This window comes from Condylostylus longicornis, unplaced genomic scaffold (genome assembly GCF_029603195.1).
Source record: "Condylostylus longicornis isolate FDR11 unplaced genomic scaffold, ASM2960319v2 ptg000040l, whole genome shotgun sequence".
In the NCBI taxonomy this organism is placed as follows: domain Eukaryota; kingdom Metazoa; phylum Arthropoda; class Insecta; order Diptera; family Dolichopodidae; genus Condylostylus; species Condylostylus longicornis.
This window is the reverse complement of record NW_026578009.1, coordinates 16,853,943-16,869,961: the sequence shown is the minus strand read 5'-3', so window position 1 is coordinate 16,869,961 and position 16,019 is coordinate 16,853,943. Positions and strand designations below refer to the sequence as shown.

The 16,019-nt window shown below is 27.3% G+C and overlaps 1 protein-coding gene across 8 annotated transcripts in view; it reads left to right on the top strand.

The window, feature by feature from the left end:
• Positions 1–16,019, top strand: part of LOC129609917 (ras-like GTP-binding protein RhoL) — a 32,940-nt gene that overhangs the window by 9,839 nt on the left and 7,082 nt on the right. Inside the window, exon 3 of one of the 8 annotated variants that reach the window (XM_055522201.1) lies at positions 13,739–13,777. The exons of 6 other annotated variants lie outside the window; for them this stretch is intronic. The gene's annotated coding sequence lies outside the window, so the exon portion shown is untranslated. Of the gene's footprint in view, positions 1–1,909; positions 2,014–13,738; positions 13,778–16,019 lie in introns of those variants that run through there. One more of the 8 variants, XM_055522202.1, reaches the window with a different exon arrangement.

Here is a 16,019-nt window from a genome sequence, read left to right as displayed (position 1 = left end):
GTCAATAATTGGGAGTACTCTAAAATCTTCAAAAAATAGTAATGGGCAATATCGTTCATTTCAATGATTCGTTCAGAACGAACTACTTTTTTTCACTGGCCGATTATAAAATCTCGTTCAGTCGTTCATTTCGTTCAATTCCCCTTTTGTATATATAATTGCATGTTTTTTGGTATAATACAGCATAATTGTTAGGCTATTCCTATTTATGGTAAATTTCAAAGAAAAGAATATGTAATGGGCTTGTAAATTAGTAATAAGTTTTGAACCACAAAATATCTCTACTAATATAAACCAAAAATTAAGAAATTATAAGTAATTATAGAAATTATAATAAACCAATATAAGTTATTATAGAAATTACTTATAATAATTAATTTAAAATAAAAATAACTTATAATAATTAATTTTTTTTTAGTTTTTTCTTTTATTTAAAACATTTAGATAAAAAAGCGATCATTATTATTACCCTTTTTACCGACCGTATTGTGTATACCATGATGTGATGTGATGGCAACAAATTTTGCATATCGAGTTTTCGGTGGGAATGCACTTCTCCATAATAGGGAAGTGTAAGTAAACTATTTTTAGCAACCTGTCGATCTGTCGGTCTGTGTGTGCACGCGTGTATCTCAAGTTCGGCTGAACCGAATTTGATGAAATTTTATGTGTAAGTTTATTTCGACTGTGGCACGCATTGATCAACTTTTGGGATATATCAGGCCTCGGGAACTGCACTTTTTAGCGGGCCTGTTTTACATTTTTGAGCATTTTGAAGAAAATATTCAACCGATTTACTTGAAATTTCATACATAACCTTCGCTCGACCATCCGCGAAATCTCCCAACTTTTGGAAGAAATCAGGTGTCAGCAACTGGACATTTTTGCGTATATAAAGAGAAATATACATTTTTGCGTATATAAAGAGAAATAATCAACCGATTTAATTGAAATTCAATATTTAAATTTTTCGTACTAAAAAAATGAACATATAAATTTTTTGGAAAGATCAGGGCTCGAAAACTGATCTGCTGGCCGATTTTACATTTTTCACCATATCTGCGGAACGAATTAATGGAATTTCTTGAAATTTGATATTTGAGTTCTGATTGTTACCGAAATTAACTGGCGAGCATTTCAGGGAATTCGGATAGCACAAAGCGAAACTCTTCTAAGAGCCAAATTTACATTTTTGTAGGTATGTTAACTATAAGCTTACTAATGTCCTAAAATTGGAAAGAAGTATTTAACAGACATTTTTATAATATTGTGAAACACTTTCACTTAGCTAGACAATACACATTACGGTCGGTTATCCACGTCCGATTTTTTAAATATTTTATGTATAAGCATAAGACATAATTTTATTTCATACAGGTAGCTTTCAATTTGAACCAACTAGTCCAATCTTTCACTTTTCTTATTTAGTTAGATTTTTAATTTGGTCACTTTTATTTGTATTGCATTTATATTAGGCAATAGGCACTTGTGACGTGATTCGGTTTATTTTATTTGTATTGCATTTTATTTACTTTTGATCAGTTCTCGTTCGTTTTTATTTGTATTGGATTTTGTATATCGTTCAATATGACTTGTATTATATTGTATTTATATTGGCAACTGATTCGGTCACTTTTGTGTGTATAGAATTTCATTTATTTTACTTCTCATCTGCTTTTATCAATATTCCTTATAGGAGTATATCGTTCGTTTTTATTTGTACGAGTATTGGGTTTAGTATATCGTTCAATTTTATTTGTATTGTGTAATATTAATACAGAAACAAATAAGGAAAAATATAAAGTGTACATAAATTACCAATGAATATGCAGTAAATTTTTTTTTAATAACTTAAGAAGAAAATTTGAATTCTTAGTGAACGATGAACGATTCATTTTTGAAGAAGTGAACTAATCAGTTAAATTCAGTGGAGTGATTCGTTCTTTAAGATTACTTCGTTCGCGAATGACACATGACTACTTCAAAATCATCTGTGAACACTATTCGCTGAAGGTAAATAAATGTTTTGAATGTTATTATCTTTATAATGCCATATATATCTTTTAAGTATAAGGCCACCAAGCTGAAGTTATTTTTCAAAATATTGCAAACTGAGACAGTTACAAAAACAATTCTTAATGTTTTATGTATTAAACATTGTTAAAATTGCTTTCATTCATATACGAAAAATTTTTCAAAACTTGCATACATTTAGGATGATAAATGTATGCAATCTTTGAAATAAAACAAAAAAAAAAGCAAAGAGGTGTTAACATAATGCTGGAATTTAAGGGTTAATTGCGTGAGTTAAGAAAAATAATTATATTCTTTAATGGCATGACATTTACGGTTAACTTTCAGCATTTATTAAAATTTTGAAAATCTTGCAATTTCGGAAAATAAAGGGCCAAAAAATCAAATTTTTCAAACTTCGAGTGGTGATAAGTTGGGAGGCGGTATAGGTGGAAAAAAATTTTCAACACCACTACTTTTCTGCTTTTGGAAAATCTGAAAGATGCTTATGGTTTCGCTACATTAAATAGATAAAAACAGCAATTTTTAGGGTTTTGGGGTGGTATATCTTTTAGAGGGGAATAGATAGGTAAACATTTTCTTCTACTGAAATAAGTTTCTATGCATATATGAAATTTCAATTTTTTATTTTCAAAGGTGTATAAATTTTGTAAATGGGTCCACGAACGGATAGATGGACTGACTAAGTGAAACTAATAAGCATATTTTTTCGAAAATTTTTTTGGAAAAGTATTAAAAAATACGTATAGCTAAAAATATTAATCAATTTCCTTCACACAAATAATTTCCGACACCCCTTCGGTATAAACCCCATGTAAAATTGGAATTTAATTTTGATTTGCCCTCTGAGTTTGGAGGCCTGATAGATGTATATGGCACACAGAGGGAATGACAAACAACACAGTAACTTTTAAAAAACTCTGTGTGCATATGAGTTATGACTTTTGAAACAATTTTTTTCGAAAACATAAAAAAACGGGTAAATTGTAAAATTTATAAAAATAAAATAAAAAATATAGATTAAGGATTTTCATAAGGTTGTTCCCTACTATGACTAAAAACAAAAGAGCGAGCCAATTCTAAAATTACAAAATGGGCCTGTAATTACATACACTATTATTTATCTGAACAGAACGGATTCCTGGTAAATTTATTTAGGTTTTTCTGGGCAATTGCAGACTTATTTATTTGATAAATATAATGAATTTTTTTATTTCTTAAAAAATGGGCCTGTAATATGAAAACGTTTTAGGATTATAAGATGAACTATATTAATTCTTATTTTATTACATATACATTTTACTAATTTTTGTGCTTTAGTTTTCAATACGTCAGGACAGGGGCTGATTGCTAAATCACCCTGTATCATAAAAAAGTTTATAATTATTAAGACTTAAAAACCGATTATGTACATACATGTGTAAATACTATTTTATATAAAAGAAAAAGAAACGAAAAACTTTGTAATACATTTGAATATACAAGTACATACATATGTAAATATTACAGCGTTCTATAAACTTTTTTTTAAATAAAAAAATGCATGTATGTATATTATGTTATACATGTAAAATTTACTATGTATGTATGATTCAAAATTTTCTTATTTCCAAGCAATCAGAAAAAAATTTACGATGACAAATTTTGATTTCAAAAGTTTTAACCACATAAAATTCCATTTACAATAATCATAAATGATAACGTGAAATTGGTAAATATGATATTATATATTTAGTACGTATTTATATAATATTTATAGTAGTATATTTTATAATATTTGCAAATGTGTTCAAATCATGTAGTTTTAGTGTAAGATATACATACATACATATATCTAATTACCTGTTCATGATGTAAAGAGGAATACAAATAAAACACGCATTTCAAACGGTTTAAAATACCATAAAAAAGAGAAAACATTTTGTATAATTATAACAATAAAGACTGTAATAATATATAAAAGATTACAAAACAATATTTACCTTCAAAAATTACAAATCAGCATTTTACTAATAATTAAAAATATTTGAAGAGATAATTAGAAAACATTTTTTGTTCGTTATTTGTAAACATTTAAAACATTGTGGCAATTAATTTCAGATATGATTCTCCGCTGTCAGCAAAAAATTGTAAGAGCAAAGGGTGCAGATATACTCGTTTTCCAGCTACAGTCTGTTGAAAAAAGAGATACCGGACTTTTCCTGCATAAAAATAAATGAGTATAACTTCGGAACCATATAGAGTTATCATTAGGAGGTTGTTTTATAGGCAATTGATTGTTCTTTATTTTTGGTCTTACATTTAATTAGATTTACATTTAATTTGTTTTTCTGTTTAAATTTTTTTTACAAAATTCTTCAAAATTTTTGTTATAACTTTTTTTTTCAATGCGCTAAGATGAAATCTAAAAATTTACCCATGAAACATTTTGTTCTAACTCTTATTGTTTTGCCAGTTGATTAAAAGCCATGCGAAAAATGCATAGTACGTTAGTGCTTTTACAATATGCATATGCAAGTAGTATTAAAAATCAGAACCTGTGCAGTTCAAGGTTTTTCAATAGATGCAATCAGATTCGATATCCAAGTGTAAAATAAAAAAAAATTTATACACATATATGAAATAGTATATGTACTTACATACATATGTAAATTAGTAAAATTAAAACACCATTTATAGCATTCTATACGTATGTATGTATGTTAGAGCGATGAAGGAGGAATATTTCAGGACAACGAATTGCATTTAGTAATTCCCTTTTCGATTGTGATTCAATCGTATGCTTGTTTAAAAAGTTTTTCGAATACATATGTACATATATGTCATAATTGGTAATTGCTAAAAAATTTTTGATTATCTCCATAAATTGAATTATATCAATTATAATTAAATATGAAACAGTTATGACAAAGTATGAATATACTGATTATTTGTTAAAACCTATAAGATCCTCGGCAGAGATGCAGTTTTTAGTTTAGTAAAAAAAACAAAATTGTTTGAATGCTTAATTGCATGCGATCATACAGTTGCATGTGCGCGTGTTTCGATATAAGCCTATAGAATACGAATAAGCAATCAAACAGTTGAAAACTAAAAATTGCATGTCTGTCTGAGACCTTACAGTTACATTTTACTGCTACATATTTTTTTCGGGTTTTTACATTTGTTTTTATTTGTTACTGAACAATTTTATCTGATATGAAGAAATCTATTATTTGTGTATGTATAACGCATTTTTAAAGCCATTACAACGCATTTTTGTTATCTTGATTTCGGTATGTGACAAATACTACGGAATTACTTTTCATAACTAACAAAAATTTGAAAAAAGTGTTTATTAGTTTCATTCGTTGTCCGTGTCTCAAACTTTTAAAAATGCCATTTTTTGACTATTTATTGTAACGAAATCACGTGGCTTTTTCAAATTTCGCAAATCTAAAAAACCAGCGACATCTCTCTTCTATCTAGACACAGCACAATTGATTTATAAAAGTAATTTAGGTCATGTAATATACTGTTTTTAACTGAAGTATTTGCAGTCGTTGAAGAGAAAAGTGCTATATTAGAAATTATTTTATGGGTTTGACCCAACTTTATTAATTAGAAACTTGAAATTTATCTTGGATACTTTCCTTTTTAGCACTTTTCCAAAAATTTATTGAAAAAAATGCTTATTAGTTTCACTCTGTCCGTCCGTCCGTCCGCCCGTCTGTCCTTCCGCCCGTCCGTCCGTCCGTCCGTGGACATGTTTACAAAACTTCTACACCCTTGAAGATAGAAAGTTGAAATTGTATATGTACATAGATCTTTACTAGAAACTTATTTCCGTAGAACAAAATTTTTACTTATCTCACCCTCTTCTAAAAGTTGTATAAGCATTTTTCAAATTTTGCAAACGGAGAAAGGCAGTGGCTTGCTTCTCCTATCGTGGCATACTATAGTTAAACTTTAAAAAAACAAAATGGATGTTCAAATTTACTGTTATCTAAAATCCGTTTTTTCCAAATTTTTGATGTGGTTTTTCTTCTAGATCTCAGGTTGTAGGAGCCTGGAAATATAAATGAAAGCAGCTTTTAGACACTAGTAAATAGTTTATTTCGTTAGAAGAAAATTTTTTTCATCTCCACTCCTGCTCAACTTATCGCCTCTTGAAATTTGTAAAATTTGAATTTTTGATTTTTGAATGCTTTATATTTCCGAAACCGCAAGTTTTTTCAAATTTCTATGAACGGAGAAAGCTAACGGTAAATTTCATGACATTAAAAAATATATTTATTTTTCTTAACACACGCAATTAACTCTTAAAATCGAGCATTATGTTAAGTCCTCTATAAATTAATTTTTGCTATTATTTCAAAGACTTCATAAATCGTTCATCCTAAATTTATGCAATCCTAGAAATAGTTTCGTATATGAATAAAAATAATTTAAATAGTGTGGTGGATATACATAGACTGGATTTAAAAGCAGTATTTTCACTAATTGTTGACATTGGTTTGACCCAACTTTATTATATTTATATGCAGATCGATGTCGAAAATGTGCAAGATGCATGATCCTGTCAAGGGTTTTAAAAAATTTCATTATTTTTAAATAATAATTGAATAAAAATTTAAACTAAATTGAGTTCTGGACCCATTTTGTCATATACAATATTGTAGTTGTATAAATAACATACAAGCGCTTATCACATAATTAATTAAAATTAATTAAGAATGTGTTTATGTACATGTGATATGTGCATTAGCATATGATATGAGTAATAATATTATTCAAATTATCCTTATGAATGTATATTACACATTCATAATGTATGTGAATATGTACTTATGTATGCCTATGTGAAATTTTCTTAATTAAGTTGAATTCTATCATATTAAGTAGATTTTCAAAGCACAAGTAACATAAGAATTGAGTAGCAGCAAAAATCATATGGTAGCAGGCTGATATCATATTCCTAATCTAGTGTGTGCTAATATACTCGTAACCGCTTTTATTCGTTTATTATGTACATATACTTATAGCTGTAGTTTAATATTGAATTATTATTTCATTTGACTTTAATATACTGGTTTATTTCAGTTAATTAGTGTTAGTTTAAAACGAAAAACGAAGTATATTTGCTAACGTAAATTATATTTAGTATAATTTTAACTTTTTAGGTTAACGTTACAAAAATGTAATTTTGTGGCTCATGACAGCATATTAAATGTTTTGTTACATTTGTTAGGTATATGTATACATATATGTATACTTACATAATGTAGAAAATTAATTAATTGTAAAAATTTTTACATTATATTCACATAATCTTAAAAAATTAGAACCAACCAATTCATAAAATTTAAAGGATTGACAGAATTTTGCTCTATCAATTTCATTTTATAATAAAAGTAATAAGAACACCTTGTTTTCTTAAGTGCTTGTAAAATAATATTAATTATTTTTTAGATGTAACAGCTCAATCGCTTAACAAGTTACCCTTGGATTTATTTGAGTATTTATTATATAAAAGCTGTTAATAAATTTTTACATATTTTATTTTTACGTTGTTTGTTACTTTATTTTGATAGCACATTTCTTGCGTTTGCTTTGGTTAATATCTCGTTTATTCCTATTTTTTTTTTATTTCACACATTTTAATACTTATTCTACTTTTCAAGAAACTATTTTTCAATAATAACACTTTTTTTATCTGATCTGTTCTTACATCCAACTTCAAAAATCGAAGTGTGAATTTCCTTGCCAAAAAAGACAAAAATACAAATGTTTTTATTAAAAATAAGTTTCTCATAATCGATATTTTAAATTTATATGTAAGTCTTTATTTTTGTAAAACGAGAAAAGGCAGAAATTACTGTGTCAGCTATTGATACCCGTACGAATAAATGCAAGTAAGAATTCTGTCATATTTCATAATCTATATACTTGAATATGAACTATAATCTTTTTTTCTTATATACTCAGTGCCTGGCTTTGTAGCCTGTCCATTCTTTTAAAATCATTTATAGCTGTTAACTATGGCAACCACCAGATGGTGCAAAGTCTATGAGTTTTATCTAAAATAATGGTTACCGCATTCGAATTCAATTGAAACTGTAGCCTTAAAAGGTTGTAGGACATTTTTCAATAACTTTGCAAATTGTATGGAGGTTATTTTAAATACAATATCAACAATTTTTATTGATACTGATGGCAATATTACTATATTTATTTGGCCAATTTTTTATATTGTAGCTTTCTGAGTTATGGAAGAATAATTTTAGAAGTTCTATGGTTGATGCAATAATGACACAAGCCATTTTAATGTTGTTTATGACAAATAATGCCGATAATAATAAATTTACCAGACTTATCTGTTTGAAATTTATATACTATGGTTGTAGTAGTTTTTGATGTATAGCTAAATTAATTTTAAATTGTATGGTAGTCATACGCAGTCATTTATTATTATAAACCACCTGTGAACATTTTTTGAACTTAGCTCAATTACTTTTTGAATTATAGTTTACACGAATGGACTGACGAACAAACATGTTCTTCTCCGTACTTTTATTTACACGTGGAAAGTGGTTAAAACTTTTCATAGTATTAGCAATTAGCATAATAATGTAATGTCATAATCTTGAAGCTAAAATTATTAGATTTTCTGAATACTATTCTTGGTTGAGTTATTTTGTACTTTACTAACTCATTGCGCTCTGACTCATTTATAGCGAACTGTGGAGGCCCTTAATGATGCTATCACTAACTTGATAAGTAGTGAGGTGTTGAAATACATATGCAGATGATTTAAAAATATTTAAGAAGATTACTTGTTTCACTTCAGACTAATCAAAGTAACTTTTGCACTCATTACATGCAAAATAATTATTTAATTTTATAAAATACTCTTTAATGATTATTCACAACCTTTTAACGTGTTAAAGCAACTTATTGAATAAGTGAATTTATTAAACATAGATTTGACTACACGAGTATTATTAATGCTAACTTTATGTTAGGCTTTGTTAAACGTTCATCCAAAAGATTTGATGAACTGTAAATGCGAAAATCTCAGTATTCATTTACGACCTGTATGTATATGGATTTCAGGTTTGATCACCATATAATAATTTTCACACTAATAGGTTCGAGAGTGTTTAAAAAATATAAGTTTTGTTTTCCAATATTTGTCCAGAGGCACTCCTGTTATTCTACTCCGATATGAAATAGGCTTTCCAAATTTATTAAAAAGAAGTCAAGTCACTGATGTATTACTCATCAAACGTGCAATGATGTCAGTAAATTTGTTGAGAAAAAACACTAACCTCAAATTCCGTTTCCCAGAACTGTTTGTCGTTCGATTTTATCGTTAAATTTTGACAACAAATATAAACTTCGTTTAAACATTGTAATGACAAAGAACACAGAAGGAAAATTTTTACATTACTGCAATATTATAAATATAAATACATAAGTATACTCGTATACATTGCTTCTTAAAAATTTTAATATTGCTTTTATTCATGATTTTATTGTGTATTTTTGTAGCATAGTTGTATGATGATTAGCTGGATGTAAACTAATCATACATAAATAAAAAGAGCGGTTTTTTATAAATAAACTTACATTTTTGTATAACGTAGTTGTATATTGGTATTTAAAGATTTCAGTTAAAGATGCTCTTTTAAATTTTAGTTAAATTTTGAATTTTGTAAAGTGTTGGAGTTCAAAATTATATTTAAATAAAAATAAAAATATGTAATTTAAGTACATGTATAAAATTGTTTTTTAGGTATATGAAAAAAAAACTCTCTTTTATTCGGAAAAAAATACTTTTATTTTTGCTAATATATTTCTTCTCAAATTTCAGAAGAAAATAAGCTTTGATAAAGTGCGTATGCTGCGCATGAAATATATTATAGCAAAAATAAAAGTATCCTAGTTTCGCCTTTACTAAGTAAGTAGTGTTTCGCTTTTACTGCATGCAATGCGGTTGATACTTAATTTTAATTTTTTTCTCCTTTGTTTTCAATCCATAGTTTCATAGCGTCGTAAGAGTAAAACTCTAGTCAAAAACCAGTAGTTTTTTCTTTATATTAAATATTTAAGTTTGTTAATATTTACTGTTTATTTCTCTAAGTTTTTTTAATATCGAATATTATGAATATATGAAAATTATTTGTATAATATTTATTAGTATTGTATATTAAGCTATAATATAGAATATAACTTTTATGTTGACCTGACCGGAGCTTGAACCCGAGACCCTTCAGTTAAAGGACCGGTGCCATAACCACTGCACCAATGGTCAGAAGTAGTTTTAAAATTATGCACTTAATAAAAACTTGACATAAATTAAATTTGGAAAATTTTGTGTTTTATAATCTCAAGAAACATACATACATATACATATTTATAAATTTTTGTAAATTACTTATTCATTGTCGTGTATTTATTGTGAGAATGTGTCATGATAATTGAATTTCATCGTAACTACATTTAAAAAGATAAAAAGGTTCTATAATTTTAATTTAGACCCAATATGAGTCAATGCACAGGATGCGCATCATCCTGTAATAAGAATCGGTTCAAACAATCAGAAAATAATGCGGGATTTTTTATCTTTTCAATTATGTTTTTTGGATAACAGCAAGTTATTCAGTTAATTCAGTGATCCAGGTTTTCAAATGACTTTACCAATTCTAAAAAAAAGGAAATTACGCCAATGCATAAACATTTTTCGATAAATGTTTCAAATATTAAAAACGATTCGTAATTATGTTGATAATTACATCGAAGTATTTACAGATTAAAATAATTCACAAATACTATAAAAAAATCATAAATTATACGAATTCAAAACAATAACAAAATTAAACCTTACTTTCATGAAACAGTTTTTATTCCTTTCTTGGAATAAAAATGCAAAACAGTTATTCAATTTTTAGCATTTACTGATTGATTAAAAGTAAAGCTAAAGCATAAATATCGTTTTTTATACCCTGCACTTCGTGAAGGGTATATTAACTTTGGTATGGAGTTTGTAACTACTTGAAGGAGTCATCTGCGGTATGGACATATATATATATATTCTTGCTCAGCGTAAAATTCTGAGTCGATTTAGACATGTCCGTCCGTCCGATCGCACGATAACTCAAAAACGAATAATGCAATTGACACCAAACTTTCACAAGTTTTTTCTTTTGTGCCAAGGACGAACCCTATTGTTATTGGACTAATTCGGACAACGGGTTCGGTAGCTGCCATACAACTCAAAGAGTTTATTTTAAATATTTCAAAAACTAATAAAGCTATAAATATAAAATTTTGTATACATGTGTCCAATTATATTCTACACATGCTCTAAAAATTATAATGGGATAGCTGCACCGGTTCGGGTGGCTGCCATACAACTCCAACAGAAAATTTTTTATATTCGGAAAAATAATAAAGTCAGATTCATGAAACTTGGCAGTCATGTGTCCAATTATAGGCCAAATATATTTCTGAAGTTTTAGAGGAATTGCTTTACAGGTTCGGGTAGCTGCCATACAACTCCAGAAGCTAATTTTAAATATTTGGAAAAATAATAAAGTCAGATTCATGAAACTTGGCAATCGGTGTTGAGTTACAGGCCACATATGTTTCTGAAGTTTTGGTGGAATTACTTGACAGGTTCGAGTAGCTCCCATACAAGTCTAAAAGCTTATTTTAAATATTTGGAAAAATAATAAAGTCACATTCATGAAACTTGGCAGTTGCGTGTCCGATTATAGATCAGATATATTTGTGAAGTTTTAGTGGAATTGCTTGACAGGTTCGGGTACTTGCCATACAACTCCAAAAGCTTATTTTAAATATTTGGAAAAATAATAAAGTCAGATTAATGAAACTTAGCAGTTGTGTGTCGAGTTATAGGTCAGATATATTTCTGAAGTTTTGGTGGAATTCTTTGACATGTTCGAGTAGCTCCCATACAAGTCTAAAAGCTTATTCTTAATATTTGGAAAAATAATAAAGTCAGATTCATGAAACTTGGCAGTTGTGTGTCCAATTATAGATCAGATATATTTGTGGAGTTTTGATGAAATTGCTTGACAGGTTCAGGTACGTGCCATACATTACCAAAAGCTAATTTTAAATATTTGGAAAAATTATAAAGTCAGATTCAAGAAACTTGGCAGTCGAATGCCCAATTATAGGTCAGACATATCCGTTAAGTTTCTATAGAATGATTTCACAGGTTCGAGTAATTGCTATACAATAACGAAAGGTGCAGGGTATAATTCAATCGGTTTATACCGACTGAAACGTTTTTACTTGTTTTTTACTTTTATGATTCTGTTTAAAAACTATACCAGTAATAATTACAACTACATTTGCGTTAATTGCAATTTTGAAAAAACTTAAACCAATTAAACAAAAAATTACCGAAAAAAACTATGTAACTTAGCAATTTGTTAAAAAATACCTACATATTGTTAATCAACGGAATAATGTCCAACCTTAACAAATTTCTAATATGACTTCTGATGAACTTCTCCAATACAATGACGTAATGAGTATATGAAGGGAACTGGCATTTCACAAGAGGATGTCTACATTTTGGTCTATAAAATCAAGACAGTTGGCCGTGAGTTTAATTTTGCTCTTTGACAGTTGGCCGTGACAGTTTAATTTTGCTCTTTAAAAAAAATATTTGTTTCAGTTTTTTGATGTTTTACAAATGAAAAAATTACATTGCATGCATTTTAGTTTTAAATTTTCAAAAGCAATTTTATTTTAACTTAACGTGTGGCTTAAAACAGCATTGATTTTTTTGAAGTTTTAAGGTGTTTTATTTAGATCTTTTGATCGATATAGGATATTTTCAATGTGCAATTTAATTAGGTGTTTATTGAAATTTGAATTTGTAATTGTACACATACATATAAGTATGTAAACCCATAAAACATAGATGTTTAGATTTAACGTACAAATAGCACACAAATATATAAAAACTGATAGCATTTATTGTATTATGTCATTCTATTTTAATAAACTATTGTATACACTTGTAATTTATAAAAATTAAGTTAGGTCAAACCAATGGTTTGTAATGTAGCACTTTTACCTTCAACAGGTGAAAATATTGCTTTTAAAACAATCCAGTTAGCTATGCTACATTATTAAAATTAATTTCATTTAAGTACATATAAAAAAATATCAAAATTTGCATACATTTAGGATGATCAATGTAAGAAATCTTTGAAATAAAACAAAAAAAAATTTAAAAAGGCGTTAACATAATGCTCAAAATTAAGGATTAATTGCATCAGTTAAGAAAAATAATTATATTTTTTAATGATATGGCACTTACCGTTAGCTTTCTGAATTTATAGAAATTTTGGAAAAGCTTACTGTTTCGGAAATATAAGGTGCCTAAATTTCAAATTTTCCAAATTTCAAGAGGCAATAACTTGGGAAGGGATGGAGGTGGAATATCAAAAGCTTTAATTTAAGGTTCCTAAACGTACGGTTTAGAAAAACAAAAATATCAAAAATTTATAAAAAAGGGCCTAATATAACGGTTAATTTTTATCAGCCATTTTGTTTTTATCAATATTTAATTATGCTATGCCGCAGTAGAAAAACCCCACACTATTTTCCTGCATTAACAAAATTTGAAAAAATGTTTATAGTTTCCTTAAAATAAATAGTAAAAAAAGTTTATTTTTAGGTCTTTGAGGGGCTATAACATTTACAGATGTAGAGACAGGTAATAATTTTCTTCTACGGAAATAAATTTCTTTAAAGATCCATGTACTCGTACGTATGAAGTTTCAGCTTTCTATCTACAAGGGTGAAGGAGTTTTGTAAACAGATTTAAACTAATAAGCAATTTTTTCAAAGTTTTTTTTTTGAAAAATGCTAATGAATAATAACAAATTATTATTAACAGTCATTTAGCAATTACATCATTTAGCTTTAAAAAAAAATCATAACAATTTTTAAATGTTTAATATATTTTTTATGTTGAAAGTATTGTGTTAAAATGTAAAGTCAGTAATCGAATTGATGATTATAATTGCATCTTGTATATATACTTAGATTTTTACTAACCGCATATTGACAACATTAAGGCTCGTATTGTGAACGCACCAAATTGCAGATGTTAATTTTTCAACAGACCAAATTTTCAAATTTATTAAGAAATTTTCTTGAAATCTAAAGTGTAGGATATTTAGGTTTGAAGAGGAAACAAAATCAAACAACTCTCGGACCTCAGGAAATCAATAGTTTCGTCATGACTTCAGGTCAGAAACTAGACATTCATTTTATTATTCATTTTTACATTTTTGAAACACATAGTAAACAAAATTAATATTTGTTTTGGAATTAAACCTAGAAGTTAGTTTTTTGGGGATTTATTAATAATATGTATATACATAATACTATAAATCTAAAGCTGGAAAAACTACGGGTTACCAAGAAGGTACATATACAAAAGCCTATAGCAATTAATGCTTTGAATGCACTGTTTAAGAACCATTCATAATGTTCTGAAACTTTTTTTTTTAAGAATATCTTTTGAAAATTATATTTAAATTGCGAAAGATTCATTTTTACTCGTATTATTCACTTTTATTTTATTTTATTATTATAGGTTTGTAGTACATACATAGATTTTTTCTGAAATGGTTCGGACTTATAATATATTAAATAAATTATTTTGCTTATAAATCCAGAGACATTTGGGAACTTAGATTAATTGAAACATTAAAAATGTTTACTAATTAAAAAAAATAATTTTTTAATTATAATCCCAATGTTTGTTCATATTATAATAATCGAGTTTTTTGTCAATTTATGTAACGTGTTCACTTTAAAATAAATTTCCAAAAAAAATCGGAAATGATCCAGAACAAATCTAAAAACTGAAAACTAGACCATTAGGCCAGAATACAATTATACACAATGTAGGAGTGAAACTGAACACAACAAAATCGGTTTTCTGATTATTCCATAGTTTAAATTATTAATATGTAAGTTGCAACTACCTACTTTAATTTTCATGTTTTTAAAACAATATTTTTTACAAATCAAAATTTACTTGCCAAAATATCAAATATTTTGAAAAGTATTTAAAGAGTTTTAAGAAATATTTTTGTTGACCTCATTGTTCCATTCATACAAAATAACATTTATGTATATTAAACGGTTTTAACGGATAACTCATTAAGAAATATAATCAAATTTTTAATATAAGTAACTAAAATGTAATAATTTAGAATCATTTTGGTACGTTGTGTCATAGAGATATGTTACATACTGTTGTTACTTTTGTCATAAGTTTTGTGTATTAACGTAGGTAGATAAGAACCAAGTAACCATGTGTATGAATGTGTATTATTTTTTACATTATATTTAAAAGAAATGTACATAAACCTTCTTTTTCAAAAATTTATGAAAAAAAATTAGCAGATGAGAAACAGATCAAACAAATGAGAAGGAAAAAAAAGCGAGAAATTATTTTCCTCAAACTAAAATCGAATCAGTAACCTATCGCTTTTAAGGCGTTCGCTATACCAACTAAGCTTACTGGGTATAAAGAATATGTCGACAATTTGATAATATTGTAATAATATTATAAACAGAAGTTCGTTTTTTCTCATATTATGAGAAAAAACTCTCTTTATTTATGATGGCCTAACAAGAGCTTATATTTATTGTTGTCTACAGTTATACTTTTTATTATGATATACGTGACGAAATCAAAACGACACTAATGAAAAAAATGTCATTCATATATGGGTTCGGTTCATTATTAAGTTGAAATGGCTTAATATTGCAATTCATGTGTTCTCGTCTATATACTTATAATACAATATACTTAATATTATGATGTAACTGAAAAAGTTCACAGCATAAATCTATGTAATTAAAAAACAAGCTAAATTATATACAATAGGGTTGCCATTCGTACACTTTTGAGTGTAAATGTTTACTTTTCATCACCT